This window comes from Lissotriton vulgaris, chromosome 9 (genome assembly GCF_964263255.1).
Source record: "Lissotriton vulgaris chromosome 9, aLisVul1.2, whole genome shotgun sequence".
Lineage (NCBI taxonomy): Eukaryota > Metazoa > Chordata > Amphibia > Caudata > Salamandridae > Lissotriton > Lissotriton vulgaris.
The window spans coordinates 600,143,509-600,164,679 of NC_141697.1; the positions used below are offsets into that span (position 1 = coordinate 600,143,509).

Consider the following 21,171-nt stretch of genomic DNA (forward strand, 5'->3'; position numbering starts at 1 on the left):
TGTGGAGTGTCATGAGTGGAGTGGCATAGGGTGTTGTAGAGTGATTAGAGTATCACAGAGTGAACAAGTGTATAGTGAGCAGATTGTCATAGAGTTGAGTGGTGTAGACTGAAGTAGAGTGCCAGACTGGAGCACAGTGTTGCAGAGTGGAGTGGCACAGTGTTGTTGAGTGATGTAGAGCAGAGAGGCGTAGAGGGTATTGCGCAGTGTGGGGTAGAGTGCTGTAAAGTAGAGTGGCGTAGAGCGGAGTAGATTGTCGTAGAGTGGAATGGCATAGAATGAAGTAGAGTGAAATTGCACAGTGTCGAGTGGCACAGTGGAGTGGCGTAGAGTGGAGTACTATAGAGTGTCGTACAGTGGAGTAGTGTATCATAGGATAGAGTGGAGTAAAGTGGCATAGAGTTGCATAGAGTGTCATAGAGTGGACTAGGGATGTAGAGTTGCATAGAGCGGAGTTGAGTGCTGTTGAGTGGTGGCCTAGAGCGGAGAGTGAGTCCAAGATTGGAGTAGAATTTAATGGACTAGAGCGTCATAGAGTGGCTTGTTGTAGGGTGGAATAAAGCGACCTAGAGTGAAGTGAAGTAAAGTACAAAGGTAACGAGTAGATTGGCATAGTGTGCAGTGGCGTAGCGTGCATTGGTTTTGGTTAAAGTGGTGTAGAGTGCTTTGGCGATGAGTGCATTGGAGTAGAGTGCAGTGGCATATAGTAGATTGTTTCAGAGTAGTGTGAAGTGGTGCAGGGTAAAGTGGAGTGATGCCGGATTGAGTGCAGAGGTGTAGAGTAGAGGCGTAGAATGCAATGGCATGGAGTACAGTAGTGCAGAATAGATCAGAGTGGCGTAGAGGGCATTGCTGAAGAGATGAGGGGTGCAGAGTAGATTGCAGTGGCACGGAGTGCAGTGGTGCAGAGTAGCGGAGGGTTCAGTGGCGGAGAGTGCAGTCTTGCACAGTAGAGTGTCTTAGAGGGCAGTGGTTTAGAGTGCATTGGTGTAGAGCGCTTCAGAGAAGAGCGCTGTGGAGAGTAGTGGCATACAGTATGGTGGTGCAGAGTATAATAGAGTGATGTAGAGTGCAGTGATGTTGAGCGCAATGATATAGAGTGGCGCAGTGGCATAGAATGCAGTGGTGTAGAGTGTTTCAGAGGAGAGTATAGTCCTGTAGAGTGCAGTGATGCAGAGTAGTTGGCATAGAGTGCATTGGTTTTGAGTAAAATGATGTAGAGTATGTTGGGTAGATGGCAGTGGTTTTATAGTAGAGCGGCGTAGAGCGCAGTGGCGTAGAGTAGATTGTTTCAAAGTAGAGTGATATTGCATAGAGTGAAGTGGTGCAGGGTAGAGTGGAGTGGCTTAGAGTAGTGGCGTAGATTTCTCTGGCATAGAGAAGAGTGGCCTTGACTGGAATGGTGTAGAGTCCAGTGGCGAAGAGTACAGTGGTGAATAAATTAAAGTGCTTTGGCATAGAGCAGACTAGTGCAAAGTAGAGAACAGAAGTGTTAAGTGCAGTGGCATAGAGTATATTGTTGCAGAGTAGAATAGAGTGGCTTAGTATTCAGTGACGTACAGTGCAGTGATGTGTAGTACAGTGGCACAGCGTGCAATGCCATAGAATGCAGTCGTTTAGAGTGTTACATAGTAGAGTGGCGTACAGTACAATGGCGCAGAGTGTATTTTGAGTGCAGTTGTGCAGAAAGCTGAGTGCAGTGGCGTAGAGTAGATTGTTTCAGAGTAAAGTGAAGCAGTGTAGAGTGCAGCAGCATAGAATAGAGTGTTTAGAGTGCATTGGTGCAGAGTAGATTAGAGTGGCTTAGAGTGGATAGGCGCAGAGGGCAGTGGAGTGAAGTGGTGCAGAGTAGAGTGGGGTAGAGTGTAGGTGGCGTAATGTAGATTGGTACAGAGTACACTGCATGGCAAGGAGTCTAGTGGTACAGAGTAGAGAGCAGTGGCATAGAGTAGAACAGAGGAGCATAGAGTGCAGTGAAGTAGAGTACAATCATGTAGAACGTAGTGGGGAAGAACATTGCAGAGTAGAGTATAGTAGCTCAGAGTGCAGAGAAGATTAGCATACAGTGCAGTGGTGTAGAGTGTATTGTTTTTGAGTAAAGTGGTGTAGAGTTCATTGGCACAGGGTGCAGTGGTTATAGTAAAGAGCAGTGGCTTAGAGTAGAGTGGTACAGAGTAGAACAAAGTGGAGTGGTGGAGCGTAGATTGCTATGGCATAGAGTGGAGTCGCACATAGTAGATTGTGTCATAGTAGAGTGAAGTGGTGCAGAGTGGAATGGTGCCCGGTAGGGGGGAGTGGTGCAGGGTAGAGTACCGAGGGATAGAGTGCAATGGTGTAGAGTGCAGTGGTGAAGAGTAGATTAGAGTGGCGTAGAGTGGATGGCAGAGTTGAGTGGCACAGAGAGCGTTGGCGTATAGTGCAGTGGCATAAAGTGCAGGCTTGCAGAGTAGAGTGGCAGAGTGGTGTGGTATAGGATAGAGTGGGGTGGTGAAGAGTGCAGAGGTGCATAGTAGATCAGTGAGGTAGAGTGCATTGGTGAAGTGATGCAGAGTAGAGAGGCATTATGTGATGTGGCGTCGAGTTAATGGTGCAGAGTAGAATGCAGTGACGCAGTGTGGAGGTGTGTAGTGGAGCCAAGTAGAGTGCAGTGGTGGGGTGTGGACTGGTGCAGAGTACAGGGCAGTGGGGTAAAGTGGAGTATGCATGGTGTGGTAGCACCCTACCATTCCAGACAACACTTCTTCAATTGAAATGGCCATTACATTTGCACAGCAAACACAAGGAGACAATGACGGAGCGCTGAAACTTTTCAGACACTCACCCCATTCACTATTAGATCTGGTTTTACTCCATCATCATTCTTTAGCTCACTTTGCTGCCCCAGTTCAGACCCAGCCACATGCAAATAAGTCTTGACCTTGTTCCTCATGGGAACTGTCCAGTCCGAATTGCCAAGCCAGCCGAAGCGAGTGATGCCAAAGGTGAGTTGGCTGTCCTCCTGTTCACAGCACAGGGCCACAACAGCTGAAAAAGCCTGCTGGGGCAGGTTGGTAGCCCAGAATCGCCACACTGCAGCCAACCTCTACTGTGCAGCACCAGAGACCATGACCCAACGCTCAAAGCTGCACCTGCGTCCGCTGGACCTGGGAGAGTTGTCCAAGTGCAGCTTTGTCGCCCAGAAGACGAGTTATCACCAACAAAAGCTTTGACTGTGACCGGGATACCAGGCGACTGGTAGCACAGTGGTGACTGGACTTCGAGGGAAGTCAACTCCGTGGTGAAGACTACCTCACTACCTCCATTGACTGAGGGATAGCTGCAGGAAGACACCATTGACTGCATCGCATCCACAGCACCCTTAAGGATCTTCAGCATCCTGTATCACTTGAATCAGGGCCATTTCCACAGGAACCTACAGGGAAAGGGATAAAAGTGCCTGGAACTTACTGAAGACTGCTTCTTACACCAAGGTAATTGTTTCCGAGAACCTGTCTGGTCCCCCTGCCAGAGTTGGCTGCCCAAATTAACTCTAACTGACTGCAATACAAATAGTTAAAGTTTTTACTCAAAAAGTTTTAAAGTGTCAAATTTGCTAATGCTTCTTCGCAGTTGAGTAAAATGTGCGTATTTACTGTACTTTGTAAAATCTATTTCTCTGGAGGCCTTTGGTAGATCTTTTTCGTTGTGGTGTAAAACAAATACATAACAAGCATTTGCAATGCAATAGGTCTCGCATTACGAAAGTGTGAGCTATTGGTATTGTAAATGACATTTTTTTAAATATGTGTTGGCTTTGAAAATATATAAATTAATAGCATTGTTATTCACAAAGCCAATAGCTTACACTTTCCTAAGCGAGTCCTATTAGCTATGGCAATGCTTATTGGTAGAAAGCAAGGACAGTGCTGTTGTGGTGCTGAGTGATGATGTGGTTGGGCTGAGTGATGTGGTGGTGTCCCAGAGTGATGTGGTGGTGTCCCCGAGTGATGTGGTGGTGTCCCTGAGTGATGTGGTGGTGTTCCTGAGTGATGTGGTGGTGTTCCTGAGTGATGTGGTGGTGTCCCTGAGTGATGAGGTGGTGTCCCCAAGTGATGTGGGGGTGTTCCTGAGTGATGTGGTGGTGTCCCGGAGTGATGTAGTGGTCCCCTGAGTGATGTGGTGGTGTTCCTGAGTGATGTGGTGGTGTTCCTGAGTGATGTGGTGGTGTTCCTGAGTGATGTGGTGGTGTTCCTGAGTGATGTGGTGGTGTCCCTGAGTGATGTGGTGGTGCCCCAGAGTGATGTGGTGGTGCCCCAGAGTGATGTGGTGGTGCCCCAGAGTGATGTGGTGGTGTTTCCGAGTGATGTGGTGATGCCCCAGAGTGATGTGGTGGTGTTCCCGAGTGATGTGGTGGTGAACCTGAGTGATGTGGTGGTGCCCCTGAGTGATGTGGTAGTGCCCCTGAGTGATGTGGTAGTGCCCCTGAGTGATGTGGTGGTGCCCCTGAGTGATGTGGTGGTGTCCCTGAGTGATGTGGTTGTGTCCCTGAGTGATGTGGTGGTGTCCCTGAGTGATGTGGTGGTGTCCCAGAGTGATGTGGTGGTGTCCCAGAGTGATGTGGTGGTGTCCCCGAGTGATGTGGTGGTGTCCCTGAGTGATGTGGTGGTGTTCCTGAGTGATGTGGTGGTGTTCCTGAGTGATGTGGTGGTGTCCCTGAGTGATGAGGTGGTGTCCCCAAGTGATGTGGGGGTGTTCCTGAGTGATGTGGTGGTGTCCCGGAGTGATGTAGTGGTCCCCTGAGTGATGTGGTGGTGTTCCTGAGTGATGTGGTGGTGTTCCTGAGTGATGTGGTGGTGTTCCTGAGTGATGTGGTGGTGTTCCTGAGTGATGTGGTGGTGTCCCTGAGTGATGTGGTGGTGCCCCAGAGTGATGTGGTGGTGCCCCAGAGTGATGTGGTGGTGTTTCCGAGTGATGTGGTGATGCCCCAGAGTGATGTGGTGGTGTTCCCGAGTGATGTGGTGGTGAACCTGAGTGATGTGGTGGTGAACCTGAGTGATGTGGTGGTGCCCCTGAGTGATGTGGTAGTGCCCCTGAGTGATGTGGTGGTGCCCCTGAGTGATGTGGTTGTGTCCCTGAGTGATGTGGTGGTGTCCCTGAGTGATGTGGTGGTGTCCCTGAGTGATGTGGTGGTGTCCCTGAGTGATGTGGTGGTGTCCCTGAGTGATGTGGTGGTGTCCCTGAGTGATGTGGTGGTGCCCCTGAGTGATGTGGTGGTGCCCCATAGTGATGTGGTGGTGTCCCTGAGTGATGTGGTGGTGTCCCCGAGTGATGTGGTGCAGCAGCACAGAGACTGAAGCTAAGAACACGCAGGGTTGAGTGCTACAAAGCACGTTCAGTTTATCAAAGCACAGAATGATGGAGCCAGGAAAAAGCAAGGGGAAACAGGAAAACACAGGGAGAGTGTATAATGATAGAAGCAGCGAGGGCTGGGGCTTGGACAGCAATCAAGTACGGGGTCGAGAAGGCACTGAATGGGAGAACACGGAAAACACCCAGGGCCAAGGAAGGAAGATGCAAGCACAAGGGAGAGCAGGCTGAGACCAGAGGACAAGGAGTAGCAAGCAAAACAAGCTCTCGGCATTGCTGTGGCGGGCGGGGGAGCGGGAGAGCGTTCCTTTGAAGTCTGATGCGAGGCACAGACAAATGGTGGTGTGTGACGTGGCTGGCGCTGTGCACGCGCATAGATCACATGAAGGAACTGTGTCTAATCCGCCCTTTTGGTAGACTGTTCTTTTCCCCTTACTATAATCTCGCCGGAGCAAAGTGCAAGCGCATTGGCTCAGACGAGACCTAAAAATAGAGACTAATTTTTATAAATTGTTGTTGGATTTTAGTATCCGAGTCATTTCTTCTTCAATTGTTTTGGTGCCTTTTAAATGCTATACACTTATTAATGAAAAGTAATGTGATGTCTGTTGCAATTCTGTGTGTGTACAAAACTGAAATGAATGATTCGGTGGGTGTGAGTGGGAAAGAAAAAAAACATAAGGAAACATAAGGGGTTAGAAATTGGTATAGTGCTATATAAATCGACATCTTGTACCATGATCACTGGAAAAAAAGGGAAAACTACAGTTTATGTTACTGCAGGATGAAGCACAATAAAATACATGAGATTCTGCCTTCATGTATAAAACCCCCTCTATATTTTCTTTATAATAGGCCACTTGTGACTCACCCAGTTGCCTATATAACGAAATGATGTAGCCGCTCAGCTGTAATAACTTATTACAGTTGAGTTCTGACGCCACCAGATGAGGGGAAAGGCAGGTCTCTTCAATAATTAAAGCAGCTGTTTAAAGAAGGAAAATTAAACATTGCCTTCTTTCTTTTGGTTTTCCAGCATTTAAGCTGTACAGTGACAAGCAGAAAGCACTTCAAGGGTAATTATCAAAAGGTTACAATCTTTTTGCATGTTTCTCTACATCCTGTGCTTCCTCGCCTTTAAAAAAAATGTTTTGTTTTAAACTGACTATAAAATCTTTTTGCAACCAATATATGCTTAATTTGGCACTGTAGATTCGATTTTTAGTCTTCAAGTTTGGAAACATGCTCTCGCATTTATAAGAAAGTGCTATGCACCAAGGAATTAACTGGTTTGTGGGAAAGGTGGTAGTGCGATCATGTTTTATAGGCAAAAACCTACCCCGCCTACATGATACGGATATTGCAAGTCACCACAAAGTTCTATAACCTTATAAAGTAACTCAGCCTCGTTCCTATACATAATCATGAAACCTCACAGGGGCTTGCAATATCCTTATAATATCAATTTCGGGTACTTTACCCCATATATCCTGTTAATTCACAGCTAAGTCACCATTAAACAACAAGCATTGGAAATGCAATAGGTCTCGCAGCATTAGAGTTAGTGCTTTTAGAATTGTTTATGGGTTTTTTTTGTAAATCTTTAGCATTTTTGTTTCCTGTAGCCAATGCTAAAGAATTACAAATAAAAAAAGCCATAAACAATTCTAAAAGCTCTAACTCAAATGCTCCGAGACCTATTGCACTGTGTGAGGGTGAGGGGTTGAGGGTGAGTGAGGGTGAGGGTGGGTGAGGGTGAGTGAGGGTGAGTGAGGGTGAGTGAGGGGTTGAGGGTGAGTGAGGGGTTGAGGGTGAGTGAGAGTGAGGGTGAGTGAGGGTGAGTGAGGGTGAGTGTGAGTTAGGGTGAGGGGTTGAGGGTGGGTGAGGGTGAGGGTGAGGGGTTGAGGGTGAGTGAGGATGAGTGAGGGTGAGTGAGGGGTTGAGGGTGAGTGAGGGTGAGTGAGGGTGAGTGAGGGTGAGTGAGAGGTTGAGGGTGAGGGGTTGAGGGTGAGTGAGTGAGGGTGAGGGGTTGAGGGTGAGGGGTTGAGGGTGAGGGGTTGCGGGTGAGGGGTTGAGGGTGAGTGAGGTTGAGGGTGGTTGAGTGAGGATGAGTGAGAGTGAGGGTGAGTGAGGGGTTGAGGGTGAGTGAGTGAGGGTGAGGGGTTGAGGGTGAGTGAGGGGTTGAGGGTGAGTGAGGGGTTGAGGGTGAGGGGTTGAGGGTGAGTGAGGGTGAGTGAGGGTGAGTGAGGGTGAGTGAGGATGAGTGAGGGTGAGGGTGAGTGAGGGGTTGAGGGTGAGTGAGGGGTTGAGGGTGAGTGAGGGGTTGAGGGTGAGTGATGGTCAGGGTGAGTGAGGGTGAGGGTGGGTGAGGGGTTGAGGGTGAGGGGTTGAGGGTGAGTGAGGGGTTGAGGGTGAGTGAGGGTGAGGGGTTGAGGGGGAGGGGTTGAGGGTGAGTGAGGGTGAGTGAGTGAGGGTGAGGGGTTGAGGGTGAGTGAGTGAGGGTGAGGGGTTGAGGGTGGGTGAGTGAGGTTGAGGGTTTGAGGGTGGGGGGTTGAGGGTGAGTGAGTGAGGGTGAGGGGTTGAGGGTGAGGGTGAGGGGTTGAGGGTGAGGGGTTGAGGGTGAGGGGTTGAGGGTGAGTGAGGTTGAGGGTGGTTGAGTGAGGATGAGTGAGAGTGAGGGTGAGTGAGGGGTTGAGGGTGAGGGGTTGAGGGTGAGTGAGTGAGGGTGAGGGGTTGAGGGTGAGTGAGGGTGAGGGGTTGAGGGTGAGTGAGGATGAGTGAGAGTGAGGATGAGTGAGAGTGAGGGTGAGTGAGGGGTTGAGGGTGAGGGGTTGAGGGTGAGGGGTTGAGGGTGAGTGAGGGTGAGGGGTTGAGGGTGGTGAGGGTGAGTGAGGGTGAGGGGGAGTGAGGATGAGTGAGAGTGAGGGTGAGAGAGGTTGAGGGTGAGTGAGGGGTTGAGGGTGAGTGATGGTCAGGGTGAGTGAGGGTGAGGGTGGGTGAGGGGTTGAGGGTGAGTGAGGGTGAGTTTGAGGGGTTGAGGGTGAGTGAGGGTGAGGGGTTGAGGGTGAGTGAGGGTGAGTGAGGGGTTGAGGGTGAGGGGTTGAGGGTGAGTGAGGGTGAGGGTGAGTGAGGATGAGGTGTTGAGGGTGGGTGAGGGTGAGTGAGGGTGGGTGAGGGTGAGTGAGGGTGAGGGTGAGGGTTTGAGGGTGAGTGAGGGTGAGGGTGGGTGAGGGTGAGTGAGGGTGAGGGGTTGAGGGTGAGTGAGGATGAGTGAGAGTGAGAGTGAACTCCCTTCTGTCTGTATGCCAGAGTTTACTATCCCTCACCCTGCCTCTCCCTTGCCCCGCCCACCGCCCGCAGCACTCCCTCGAGGAGCCTCCACTGGTATTTTCATGCACCATAAAACTCTTGTATAGTGTTTACTGTGAACAGAGACATTTCTAGTCTGTGAGTCCAGGTTGTGGTGGGTGTTTATAACAGGCCATGACTGAGCGCCCTGGAGTTGATGCAGAAGGCAGTGGCAGTTTCTCACAGTGCCTATCCGTGGGCCATAAAGGTGCTCAGCATACACGCCCATTTATTCATTGGCCTCTCTGTTGATCGCACAGAGCAATGGTCACAAGCACCAATTGTATTCGGGGTTAAATGTGAAAGCCTGCAAAAGAGGTACATAGCTGCCAAAATATTGACAGGGAGAAAGTAAATGCAGTGCTTACAGGTGAGTGGGAGCGTTGTGTGTGTACAGAGGTGTTGGAGTCCAGGAGATGCAAGGAGGTACATGCAGAATGTACAGATGGAGAATTTCAAAAGAGGGGGATAGCAACGAAGGTGTAAGTGTCTAAGAGAGAGTGAAGAGGGAAGTGGAGTGAAGCGGAGAGCGGGAGTGATTGAGACACTCCAAAGACCAGTACCCCTTCCAGAGGCCTTAGTAATGTGTATTTCACACAGTCTCATATTTTCAGATGCGTCGAGGGCAATTGATGTGGTTTTATTTTTTTATTTATTAATTTATTTAATTTTACCTATCCGGTCGTCTGACGACTTTCCCCCAACGCCACACCTCACCGCTTTTACCTGTGCCAGCCACGTTTGAAGGTAGCGGTAGGCAAGTCAGATAACTGGAGAGAGGGTGGAAGAGAACAGGCACGGCAGACAACGAAGAAAAAAAAAATTAAAAAGCCAGGTACAGAAAGTTACGTAATGAAAATAAATGATGGTGAAGGGAGAGACAAAGATGTAAGACGGTGAGAGGGGATCGATTGCAATAAACTAGAGTCCGAGCAGGTGCTGGACGGACGCATGCGCCGAGCCTAATGCTATCGGACATTATCCTTTCACTCATGATAAACATGCAACAACGCAAATTGGTTCAGTCATCTCTGGAGACACCGCCGGGTTAAAGGCATCTGGTGCTTCCATGATGTTCATGTGAGTGCAGCCTGCCTCAGACTTTTATACATTTAGGGCGAGTCACAAAAACATTGAATTGAAAAATACCTCCTAAATTGTATAATTTTGCCATCTTCGTCTCCTTCCTCCTAAATGACGGGGGAATTGAACACCTGCTTGAGGGCGCGCGTGCTGATTACGATAGAACTCTGTGAAATTCACTGCGGTTACTGCGGCTTGCTGGCAATTTATTCAGAGCTGCATTCTCTCGCTTTTAGAGGCAGATAGCATCTCCATGTTTGCCGCGTTCTTTGCATGTTTCCAGTCACACGGCTCTTAAATTAAATGTAATGTAATTTGTAACAAATAGTGCATTCTGAAGACTTACTGCAGTCTAGCCTCAAGAAAACAAGGGAGGTTGTATGGAGAAATATATGTCCCGTATGTTAGAGGTGATAACAGCGTAAGGTGCAAAACTGGATTAGCCTAAAAAGTGATAACAACCACAACAGCAACGACCGGAAGAGTGCGGGGAGACAGGCAAGCAATGGCGGGGGAAAGAGGAAGCAGTAGAGCACGGCATTGATGGGGGGTAGGGGGGAAGTGGGGATTTAAAAAAAAATGCGACACGGCGGGCAGGGGAGGGGGCGGAGCGGGTAAAATAAACAAAGAAGACGGAGGGAAGAGAGGGGAGGGGGGAGGAGAAATGCGACACGGCGGGAAGGGGAGGGGGCGGCTGTAGGGGTGGCAAGTGAAAAAAAAACGAAAGAGAAAGCAGGGTAACCTGACCCAGGAGGGGGGAGGAGGGAGGAGAAATGCGTCTCGGCCGGAGCAGGGGGCGGAGCAGGGAGAGCGGGCTTTGGAATGTAATTCACACGGCCGGCCGGTCGTGAAACTGAAAGCATGGCCGGCCGGCCGTGAAAGCCTTTGATGCGGCAGGGGAAATGCGAGACGGCGGGAAGGGGAGGGGGCGGAGCGGGTAAACCAAGACGGACGTGCACGCGCTTTTAAGCTCAATGCGCATGCGCATTGAGCTTAAAAGTCACGGGCACTGCAAGGAATCGCCACGATTCCTTGCAAGTTGGGGAAAGAGTGGATAAGTCCCAATACTCTCGCTTGCTCGATGCGCATGCGCATCGACAGGCGAGACCTAAAAATGAGAGGTTCTATAACAAGAGCAGATCATTCCTTGCCACTCTTCAAGAACTTCACAACAACCAGGTTTCTAAACCAGATGGCACTCACAGATCAGTACTGGTTTGCATTTACCTCATTAGTCATACCAGAACACATGCAGTCCAAAATGTGCACAGCACTGATCACATGACAAATCTAGTCTATGCATAATATGAACCACATAAAAATTTTGAAATGCCTTATTGTTTTTTTTATGGTTTAAATCTTTTTATTGATTTTCAATGATGTATTCATGAACATTAGCCTCCACTTACATCCAACGGCCGGTGGGGTGCAATAAGAGTTGAACAATTCAGAGAATGGGAGGAAAGACAGAGATGAGAATATGGATAAGGAACAAATAGAGATTATGGAGCTCAGAGAGAGTCTTTAGTTTTTTGTCACTAGCCGGTGTCCACTTGGGGGAGGGGGGGGGGGGGCGGTCGGGAGGAGTTATTTCCGTACCTGGGGGTGGACTTCAGTTTGGGATTGTGTGGTGGGAAGTCGGTGTACTCAGATATCTTGGGCAGGTGAGTTCCCTTAAATCTGAGGAGAGGCAATCGATAGTGGTGGCCCATGTTTTATCAAATCTGGGTAAGGCACGAGACAGGCCTGCTGTGATTTTCTCAATGTCCAGTATCTGCCAGACCTTTTTCAGCCAATCTAGGTTGGTCGGGACTTCGTCCATTCCCCAGTGGGACAGCAGCGCTTGTTTAGTGGCACCTAACATGAGTGATTGCCCGCCCCCTACATGATTTAAGAGGATTGGTAAGGGGGTTCGGCAGTCCTAACAGGATGAAGCTGGGAAGTCTGGGTATTTCCGTGTGGTGGAGTCTATGTCTTGCATGTTTGCGTGCCAGTATGACTGTATTTTCAGATACTCTCAAAGAATATGAGAGAGTGCGCCCGGTTTCCCACAGTTGCGCCAACACAATTCCAGCGGGTTTCCATCTCGCAGTTCTGACTGGGGTCTAGTACCATCAATGAGCTATTTTAAGAACATTTCTGTACCCGCTGTACTGCAGGAGGTGGCTCTGGCCCTGTGGATTACATCCTGCAACTCCTTAGGGGAAAATTCATAGTTTATCTCCGATTCCTACCTATGCTGCGCTGGGGTCTTAGTTGTGTACTTAGGCTTATTCGGGAAGGAGTAAATGCCTGACAGCAGGCGCTTTTCAGAAGGGCGTGTTATGTACCAAAGCTCAAATTTAGTAAGGGGGCAGCTGGTGTGGGGTTGCACCTGAGGTTGTGTCACCCAGTGGTGGATCGCTAAGTACTGCCAATATGCATCTGTAGGGGTTCCAAAGCCTGACACCAGTCCGGGGAAGTCCATAATCCCGGTCTCATCAAATAAGTCACCAATTCTTTTACAATTAGCTTCTTGCCACTTCAAGTACCTGGTTCCGTCCATCGCTGGGGGGAAATCTGGGTTGCCAATAAAAGGGGTCAGTGGAGATACGGGGGTCGAGAGACAACAGGCGTCATGGACTCTATCCCATACTCCAATGGTCGCTCTCAGTATGGCCAGATATACACTCCAGCAAGTCTGTGCTGTCTAGGGAGCCAGGGAACATGCCATATGTGCATCCCCTGCGATTGCCCGGTCGATGAAGCACCAATGTTTCTCAGATTCTAATTTCTATCACTCAGTCATGAGGCCCCTGTTTGTGGTAACCACGGCCATAAGCACCAAATATAGAGAAGGCGGAAAAAGGAGAGAGAAAATAGAGGGGAGACAGATAACTTAGAAAACATTTGGAGAGCACCATCAACTTGCTGTATAGAGAACTGTTGTGCATGGGTCCATGTGTCCTATGGTTGGTCAGCTCATGGGCAGGAAAGGGCCCACTCCACCAAGACAGATTCCTTTTTTTCCTGGAAGCCTCTTGTTGGATTCTGTGGTCTAAGGGCAGAGGTGACTGCTGCATATGCGCTCTTTCAGTCAGAGTTTCTACAGCTTCGTCTTGGTTTTGTAACTGGTGAAGAAGCACATTTCTTTCTTTCTCCCTCTTCGTCGCAGAGGGTTTAAAAGTTTTTAGGTCTAGTAGAGGCGTGGGCTTGAGCAGCGAAGCTGCTCTGGCCACGCCCTACGAGAGATTTTGTTCTAAAAAGGGTCCTGTAAGCCCCGCCCCTCCTTTCCATTGGGTAGCGTCAGCGTTCATGGTAAACGCTGGCTTCCCATTGGAAAAGAGGGGTTTTGGGTGCCACCCTGTCCACTTTTCCGACAGCCCCTACAGACAACATCGTCTGGTTTGTGAAAGCATTTCTTATCAGCTTGGTTATTTAACAAGTTGATAAGAAAAGTGTTCATAACGGCGAGACGGACAAGATCGCGCGCCAGCTGTACGCATGCATCCTGCATGCCCTGAACCCTCCTCGTGCATTAAATCACCCTGCAGTACGTCCCCTCACTCCCCAGCTGTTTTTTTCTTCAGTGAAACACAAAGGAATTTGAACTGTCAGAAAAACTGGAACTGTGCGTCTCTGAAGATTTAAAGTGCTCTAAAGGAAAACAAATTGAGGGAATCCTCTCACCGTCCTTGTGGGGTGAGGGAAGTGCTACATACACTGTTAATCAGTGAAATGTCTCCATTGGCCCACCCCCATTAGATTCCAGCGAAGGGGTAGGCGATAATGTGTTTACATTGTTGACTTGCGCAGCAGAATAAATCACACAGCTGCCCCCTACCCACGCTGGGCCGTTTGTTTTTGTTTGACTAAGTCCAGAGGTTAATGTCTCTGAGGCTGCCCGGTTTCTGATCACTAAACTGTGTTCGCCTGAGCAGCGACTCTCTTTACTTTTGTGTGAATGGTTTAAAAAAGTTAGGTTCTGACAAAATGCGTTACAGGTGGCAAAAGGAATAGCGTTGGTGCAGATGTCTTGTGCCCTGAAAGAGTTGACCGATGTGCTCTTGTAAAGGGCACCCATAGCCGTTAAACTATTTAGCACAGAACCAATGTTTTTAATCTTTCATGTTTCCTCTGACTCAGATGGTGTGATCTTTGGCAAATCACTTCATGTCACTCCGGTTCTTTACATTTCTACTTCTGAGTTGACAATGCAGCTGTCAGCTAGAAGTAGTCTTACAAATTCTTTAGATTATATATGGAGAGTGAACTTTAGCTCCGGCCAGATGAATATTTCTCTCGTACTTCTTGCTATTGGAAGGAAGTTTGACGTTTCTTTCCCCGTCCTATGGAATGCTTGCATTGCAGTGCATGAAAGATGAAGACGCTGCATACTGATGGTATCAGCAGCCCCCCCTTACCCCCCCAGGCCTACCTCTCATTAAGAAGTCTGCTCTAGAGCACACCCGTGTTATCTGATGCAGCCTGGAGACCCCCCTAGAAGCACCCTTTCCTCAGACCTTACCATCTGCAGCTCCCCCATGAGCCGCCACAGACTCCAATCTTCCCAGACACATTTTCAGTTTTTCATTTAAGTACTAATGGAGCATTTTGAACAGGATCTATGGAGGTGGCGGGGGGACGGGGACCTTTACAGTGATCACAGGAAGGTGAGGGCGCAGGACAAAGCAAGGTCAGTGGCCTGGGGTGAATGTTCAAGCTTCACCCACGGACCAGTATTCAGTCCATCATCCATGGACGAGCACTCAGTCATTCCTTCTGGAGGGAGTATTCATTCAGCCCTTCATTCATGGACGAGCACTCAGTCATTCCTTCTGGGGTGAGTATTCATTCAGCACTTCGTTCATAGACGAGCACTCAGTCATTCCTTCTGGGGTGAGTATTCAACCCTTCATCCATGGACGAGCACTCAGTCATTCATTCTGGGGTGAGCATTCAACCCTTCATCCATGGCCGAGAATGCAACCCTGGCTTCTGAGCCTCGTGTCGCAGCCGTGCATTTGAAAGAACGGTAGGGCTGGAGCAGACGCTGGTATCCCAGTGGCCTGTGAGCCGATGCCAGGCTGGTTCAGATGCCAGCCTCAGAGAGGGCATGCCAGGTGTTCTGCTGCCTGATCGCCTCACACCTGTAATGCCTCCAACAGCAGGCACTACAAAACCCTCCCCCCTCACCCACCAGCTCCCAAACCTACCTTCCAACCCTGGCAGAGCTTTGTACCAAGGCCTCCAGACCCAGGGTGTGGAAAAGTCGAGGGTTGCACAGCTGGGCACCCAGGGCCTGGTGAAGATCACAGCCTGGGGGGGGGGGCTCAACCACCCACTCTAAAGAAGACCCTTCATTTCCTTATAAACAAAAAAACACAAATCAATCGAACTGCACACCAGCCCCACACAGAGGGGTACTTAATATGTATTTTATGACAGAAAATTGAAGTCACTGAATCAGAAACACAGGCTTGGGCGGCGATCACACAGTGCGGCAGCTGGGACACCGTGACTGATGCTGCCACTAATAGAGGTGCAGGACTCTTGACTCCCAAGACGTATTTCTAACCCAAGAAGTCAAACAACTGTACAGTGCTGCCCTTACCACCATGAAAAGGAACAAGCATTGGCAAACCCAACAGGTCTCGCCTATGGAAGAGCTATTAGTGCTGTCAATATCTTCAAGCCATGCTGCACTCCTGCGTGGCTGCTGTTCAGAGAGGTTAAACCGGAGTGGCGTGGGGTGGAGTGTAATGAGTAGCGTGGTGAAGAGTATATGTGAGTGCGCTGGAGTAAAGTGAAGAGGAGGGAGTACAGTAGTGTCAGAGTGGAACAGAGCGGCACAGTGTCATGGAGTAGTATGGAGTAAAGTGGCATAGCGTGGGTTGCATTGAGCATTGTAGTGTGGAGTAGAGTGACAGAGTGGAGTAGTGTTTAATGGAGTAGAACGTCAGTGTCGTAGAGTGGCCTAGAGTTAAGTGGCGTAAAGTACAGTGGTGGAGACTAGATTTGCATCGAGTGCTTTGGTTCTGAGGCAGTAGCGTATGTTTCAGTGGGGAAGAGTGCAATAGCGTAGAGTAGGGTGGTGCAGAGTAGATTGTAGCAGCGTAGAGTGCAGTTGCGCAGAGTAGATTCTTTCAGAGTACAGTAAAGTGGTGTAGAGTGCAATGTTTCAGGGTAGAATGGAGTGCTGGTGGGTAGAGTGCAGAGGGAGAGTAGAGTGGTGTAGAGTGCAGTGGCATGGAGTGCAGCATTGCAGATATATTACAGTGGTACAAAAGGGGGTGGTAATGGACGGAGTATCTGAACCAATCAAACACTCACACCCAGTCAAAAGATCTGGGTTTAATCCATCACCGTTCTTTAGCCCACTCTGCCACCCCAGTTCAGACATGGCCATATGCAAATCAGTCTGACTCTGTGCCTCATGGGAACAGTCCAACCCGAACTGCCAAGCCATGCCTTCCCTGGACCGGAAACAAGCTTCTGAGGACCGGTTTCTGGCATTCCAGCCGTCTTCAGCCCGGCTTGCTTGAATCCAGTGGCAAAGTGAGCGACGGACTCACGTCTGAGCATACCCTGCCACACTTATGGCGGCCAAAAGCGGTACAACAGGGGGTGGTAATGGACGGAGCATCTGAACCAATCAAACACTCACACCCAGTCAAAAGATCTGGGTTTAATCCATCAATGTCTTTGGCCCACTCTGCCACCCCAAATATATTACAGTGGCATGGAGTAATGCAGAGTGTAATGGCATAGAGTGCAGTGGTACAGAGTAGTTGGTATAGAGTGCAGTGATTTAGAGTAAAGTGGTGTTGAGTGGATTGGCTCTGAGTGCAGTAGCAAAAAGTAGAGTGACACATCATTGAGTGGTATAAAGTATCCTAGAGTGCAGTGGCATGAAATAGATTGTTTCAGAGTGGCGTGGTGCATGGTAGAGTGCAGTGGCATAGAGTAGTGGCATACTTAGACAGCAGTGGTGCAGAGTAGGGTGGGATAGAGCGGTGCAGAGTAGATGGGAGTGGCCTAGACTGGAGAGGTGTAGAGCGCAGTGGTGAAGAGTAGAATAAATAGGCGTAGAGTGCAGTGGCATAGACTTGTGCAGAGTAAAGTGAGAGTGAAATGGTATAGAGTGCAGTGGCGTACAGTAGAGCATTGAACATGGAATAGGTCTCGCCTTTGATTAAGTTAAAGCCATTTGCTTTGCTAATGGTATTGTATTCTAGCTTTGCATTATTTACTGTATATTTGTGATATGTGCATATATTTGCTGTCCCCTCGCCCCTTTCGTCTGACTCCTGCTATTGTAATCCTCACAACACGAAATTAACAGATGTATGACGTTAAAACGCATACTTTTACAACGCCTACCTTAACAACGCATTTTTTACAACGCAACATCCATTACAACGCATTCCATTACAACGCATACTACCTTTACAACGCATACCATTACAACGCAAAACATTACATTGCATATAAGGTAAGTATTGGATAGTGTAGGGGTAAAAATGACTATTCTAACTCCAGGGGGTGCAACAGTAGGGTAAGGGTTGGATAGTGTAGGGGTAAAAATTACTATTCTAACTCCAGGGGGTGCAACAGTAGGGTAAGTGTTGGATAGTGTAAGGGTACTATGTGTTGTAATGCTATGCGTTGTAATGGTATGCATTGTAATGACTACGTTGTAATGACATGCGTTGTAGTGTCATGCGTTGTAGTGTCATGCGTTGTAATGGTTGCGTTGTAAATGCATGCGTTGTAATGGATGTTGCGTTGTAAAAGTTTTGTTGTAATGGTAGTGCGTTGTAAAGGTTGTTTCCTGAAATTAACAGATCCTATTTTTCTATTCCTTCACCTCCCAAATCTAAAACACTGCTCTTTTCCTACTAACGCTATGCTTTAAACTACTAAACAGCTAATAAAACAATTCTAACTACATACAACTACAACATATCACAAATATACACAAAATAATGCAAAGCTAGTTTCTTATCTGAGGGGGGCTGTAATATCGGATAATGTTTCAGCAGCGCTGCTTCCCCATCAGTGTCCAGCTGCCCCTCTTCAGGCTTGCCTCTCACAGGTCAAGGACCCCCACACCCAACAACAGTAATACATGAGTATTTTTCACTCTGTGCATGTTTTACTTAAAGCTTTTCAACTTCTAAAAAGGTCATGTAGCCCAAAAGACTCGGTGCCAGTGCTCCATAAAAACCTCTGTCTGCAGCTGCCTCAGAGTACCACCTCAAAGGGCAAATGCAGAGCGCCAGGCTGCAATGAAGAAGTTTAAAAATTGTCCTGCGTCTTTGGAAGAGTGAGAGCCCAAGAGGCTAACTAAATATTTTGCCAGTAGTTCTGGAAATACTTGCAGCAAGCGGACCTGATTTCACGTGCCAAGGCCCATTTTACCCAGGCCAAAGTTAAATGATGTTAAGCAGCTGAGAGGGAGAGAAGGAGGCTCCCTGGCCAGCGATACCTAGCTATATAGGTATATTTCATCTGAGTTTGATATGTATTCAGTGTTCTGTTTAATGTGTTCTGTTGGTGGGGTTTGCTGCCTAAAAGAACAGTTGTGCCAGCTTCAACTCAAAAGTAATAGTAACAACCCTAACATCTTCATGACTTGTACACACAAGTGCAGGTGCTGTATTTGTGCAGTTGTGTAACATTTATGCCACTGTTTCCCAAACTGTTGGGTCGCAAGCTGGTTTTTGTTGGCTAACAAAAGTCCAAGCAAAAAATAAAGATGTATTAAAATGTGGTGCCCTTCACCCCCAAATTTGTCTCCAGTTGCGCCTCTGACTATGAGTGTCCCACAAAAGGGTGTAAAGTGAACAAGAAATATCCAATGCAAATAAGAGCCCCTAATTATTTGGGAGACTCTGCAGGAACTGGTCTTTGGAAGAAGGGTCAGCGTTTAAGTTAGTGTTTCACTATGCTGGATATTTATTGCCATCACATAAGCAAAGTATAAAAAAAGCATTTGCAATGGAATAGGTCTCGCATTTACACGAGTTTTAGCTATTGGTATTATAAATGACTGCGTTTTATTTATGTTTTTTTATAAAAAACATTTTTTTTTTAAAGGCATGGTAATTTACAATGCAAGAGTTTAAGGTATTGGCATTGTAAATGGCAATTCCATTTATTTATCTGTTTACAAAACCAATTCATAGATAAAAGGTTTGTCATTTACAATGCCAATAGCTCAAACTTTTGCAAATGCGAGTCCGATTGCATTGCAAATGCTTGTTCCTTGTCTGGTCCCCCTTCTTTGTCTGGCCTGAAGAGGTCCACTTGCGGAGGCATCCTCCATTGATAGCTCGGCAGGGTAATTCCCATCCATGTCAAGGTCTAGCACCTCTTGTGCCTCTTTTAGGGACCTGACCGACTGAAGCCCTTTGTTTCAGAAGGAGAGCCAGAAAGATGCCCCCAGCTGTAGCAATTCCCTTATCGCGAAGGAAGATTGTGGCTGGCCTCAGAGCTTTACATCTCTGGAGAGTGAGTGGCGACAGGTCCTGGTAGATTCCAACTTGGAGTCCCTCGAAGGCAATGGTCGCTTTGTCCCTAGTTGCTGCTATAATGATCTCCTTCTGCTGAAATGAGTAGAGACATGAGAGGATATCTTGTTGTTGGCCTGGGTCTTTGGCTGGTCGTCCAGCACAGTGTGTTCGATCCAGGATGATGTCTTTGTCCCCCAACTCCAGTGCGACATGTCGAAAGAAGCGAGTCACCCAGTCCTCCAGCTTCCTGCCATCCGCACAAAGAGGAACGCCTTTGATGTGGATGTTAGATCTCCTGAAACAGTTTTCAAGGTCCTCAAGGCGGAGGAAGAGTTCCTCGTTTCGGTGTCTGAGCTCTAACAACTCCCGGGTCTGTTCAGTGATCTCTTCCTCCCTGCGGTCTCCATTTTTTTCTAGAGAGTCAACTCAGTCCCCAATTTCCTAGGTTTCTACCCAGAGTTGCTTGATATTGGAGTCGACCTCCTGCCTCAAACCTGCAAAGTGTTCCTTGAGAGTCCCAACCAGTTGCTCCAAGAATACGCGGGTAATTGGTTCCTCCGAATGCTCCCCAGTTGGTTCCATCTCTTTCTCTTGGGACTGGGTTCTTTGCAGCTCAGGCCTGCGTCCCTCTGTCTTTTTAGCGCCCGGTTTCTGGAGGAGATCTTTGATCGTCTGATCCTTTCTTGCCCGGGATGTAGTCATCTCTACCCAACGTCCTCAGTAGGTAGCCAGCCAGCTGGTCCGTTGGACCGGCCTGATGAAGACTCTCACGTCACCCGAACGGTCCGCAGGCAACTCCTTTATTTGTCAATATGACAATGTGCTTCTGGTGGCTAATTCACCTTCAGGCCCGAAGGGAGTCTAGTGAGTGTCACAGTGTCCCTGTAGCACCAGGTGGTAGCCTCTCTATACCGGTTATCTGAGGATCGGTTGCCGACTAGAGGAAGGGATCATACCCTAGTCCCAGGATTCGACCTCTTGCCATCAGCCACGGGCGCAGTGTCTGGTAAGCCCGCTTACGGTCTTTGTGCAGAGCTGGAGCTCCGCAAATGTGCCCATGAGCTTCTCCGCGCCGGGGGTGGCCGTGACTAGTCTCTCTCCCCATAGCTTAGCCACAATAGCCGGCAATCGATGGGGGGCTTACACTGCCTCTAATCCCAGTCAGTGTTGCTTCTTAGCCCCTTCGTTTATTCCACCACTAAGGAAGGGCTTGGGCCTGCCGCTACACTGAATTGACCGGGTCCGTTCTGTCTTATTACCAGGGGAGCGCCTCAGGAGGAGCCGTGTGTCTCTTCGCTTTCCTCGCTCTACTCCGAATGCGGCCACCTCCAACGCCCTGTGCCTTGCTTGCGCTCGTATCGGTTTGCACCCAGGAGCTGCACCAGTCCAGAGGCTCCCACCTGTAGAAGCAGCTCCCGGGCCCTCCTTCAGACAGTGACAGGGCGACCCAGCCAGCCATCTCTCCGTGCCGCTGCTCCCCGGCTGGAACAGGTGGCTCCCCAGACCCTCGCCTAGACCGAGCGCAAAATTAGTGTGTCCAGGCTGAGCCCGTCGCGGTAGGCCGCTCCTTCAGACACTGCTCCGTGTCTGAGAGAGGCCTGCCGTCCAGCCCCCTTCCTCACTTTGGCTCCTCCACCTGGTCGGTGATATAGGGCGTCGCTGTCATGGACCTGACTCCGCCGCTGCCCACAGCTCGCTCTGACCCATCCGTATGTTCCCTCTAGGGCACAAGAAACTTTCTGCTGTGTTTGGGGTCCAGGGATGGCTAATGGATGCTCATTTTCAGCTTTGGTGAGCGGAGCTCCTTAGAAACGTTGCTACATTGCCGTCATCTTGGCAACGCCCCCTTAATTGTTTTTTTAGCTAACGTGTAGCTCCATAATCTCAAAGTTTGATG

At 48.9% G+C, this 21,171-nt stretch overlaps 1 protein-coding gene across 4 annotated transcripts in view; it reads right to left on the reverse strand.

Moving 5' to 3' along the window:
• Positions 1-21,171, reverse strand: part of LOC147691937 (uncharacterized) — a 79,489-nt gene that overhangs the window by 21,412 nt on the left and 36,906 nt on the right. The window lies entirely within an intron of this gene.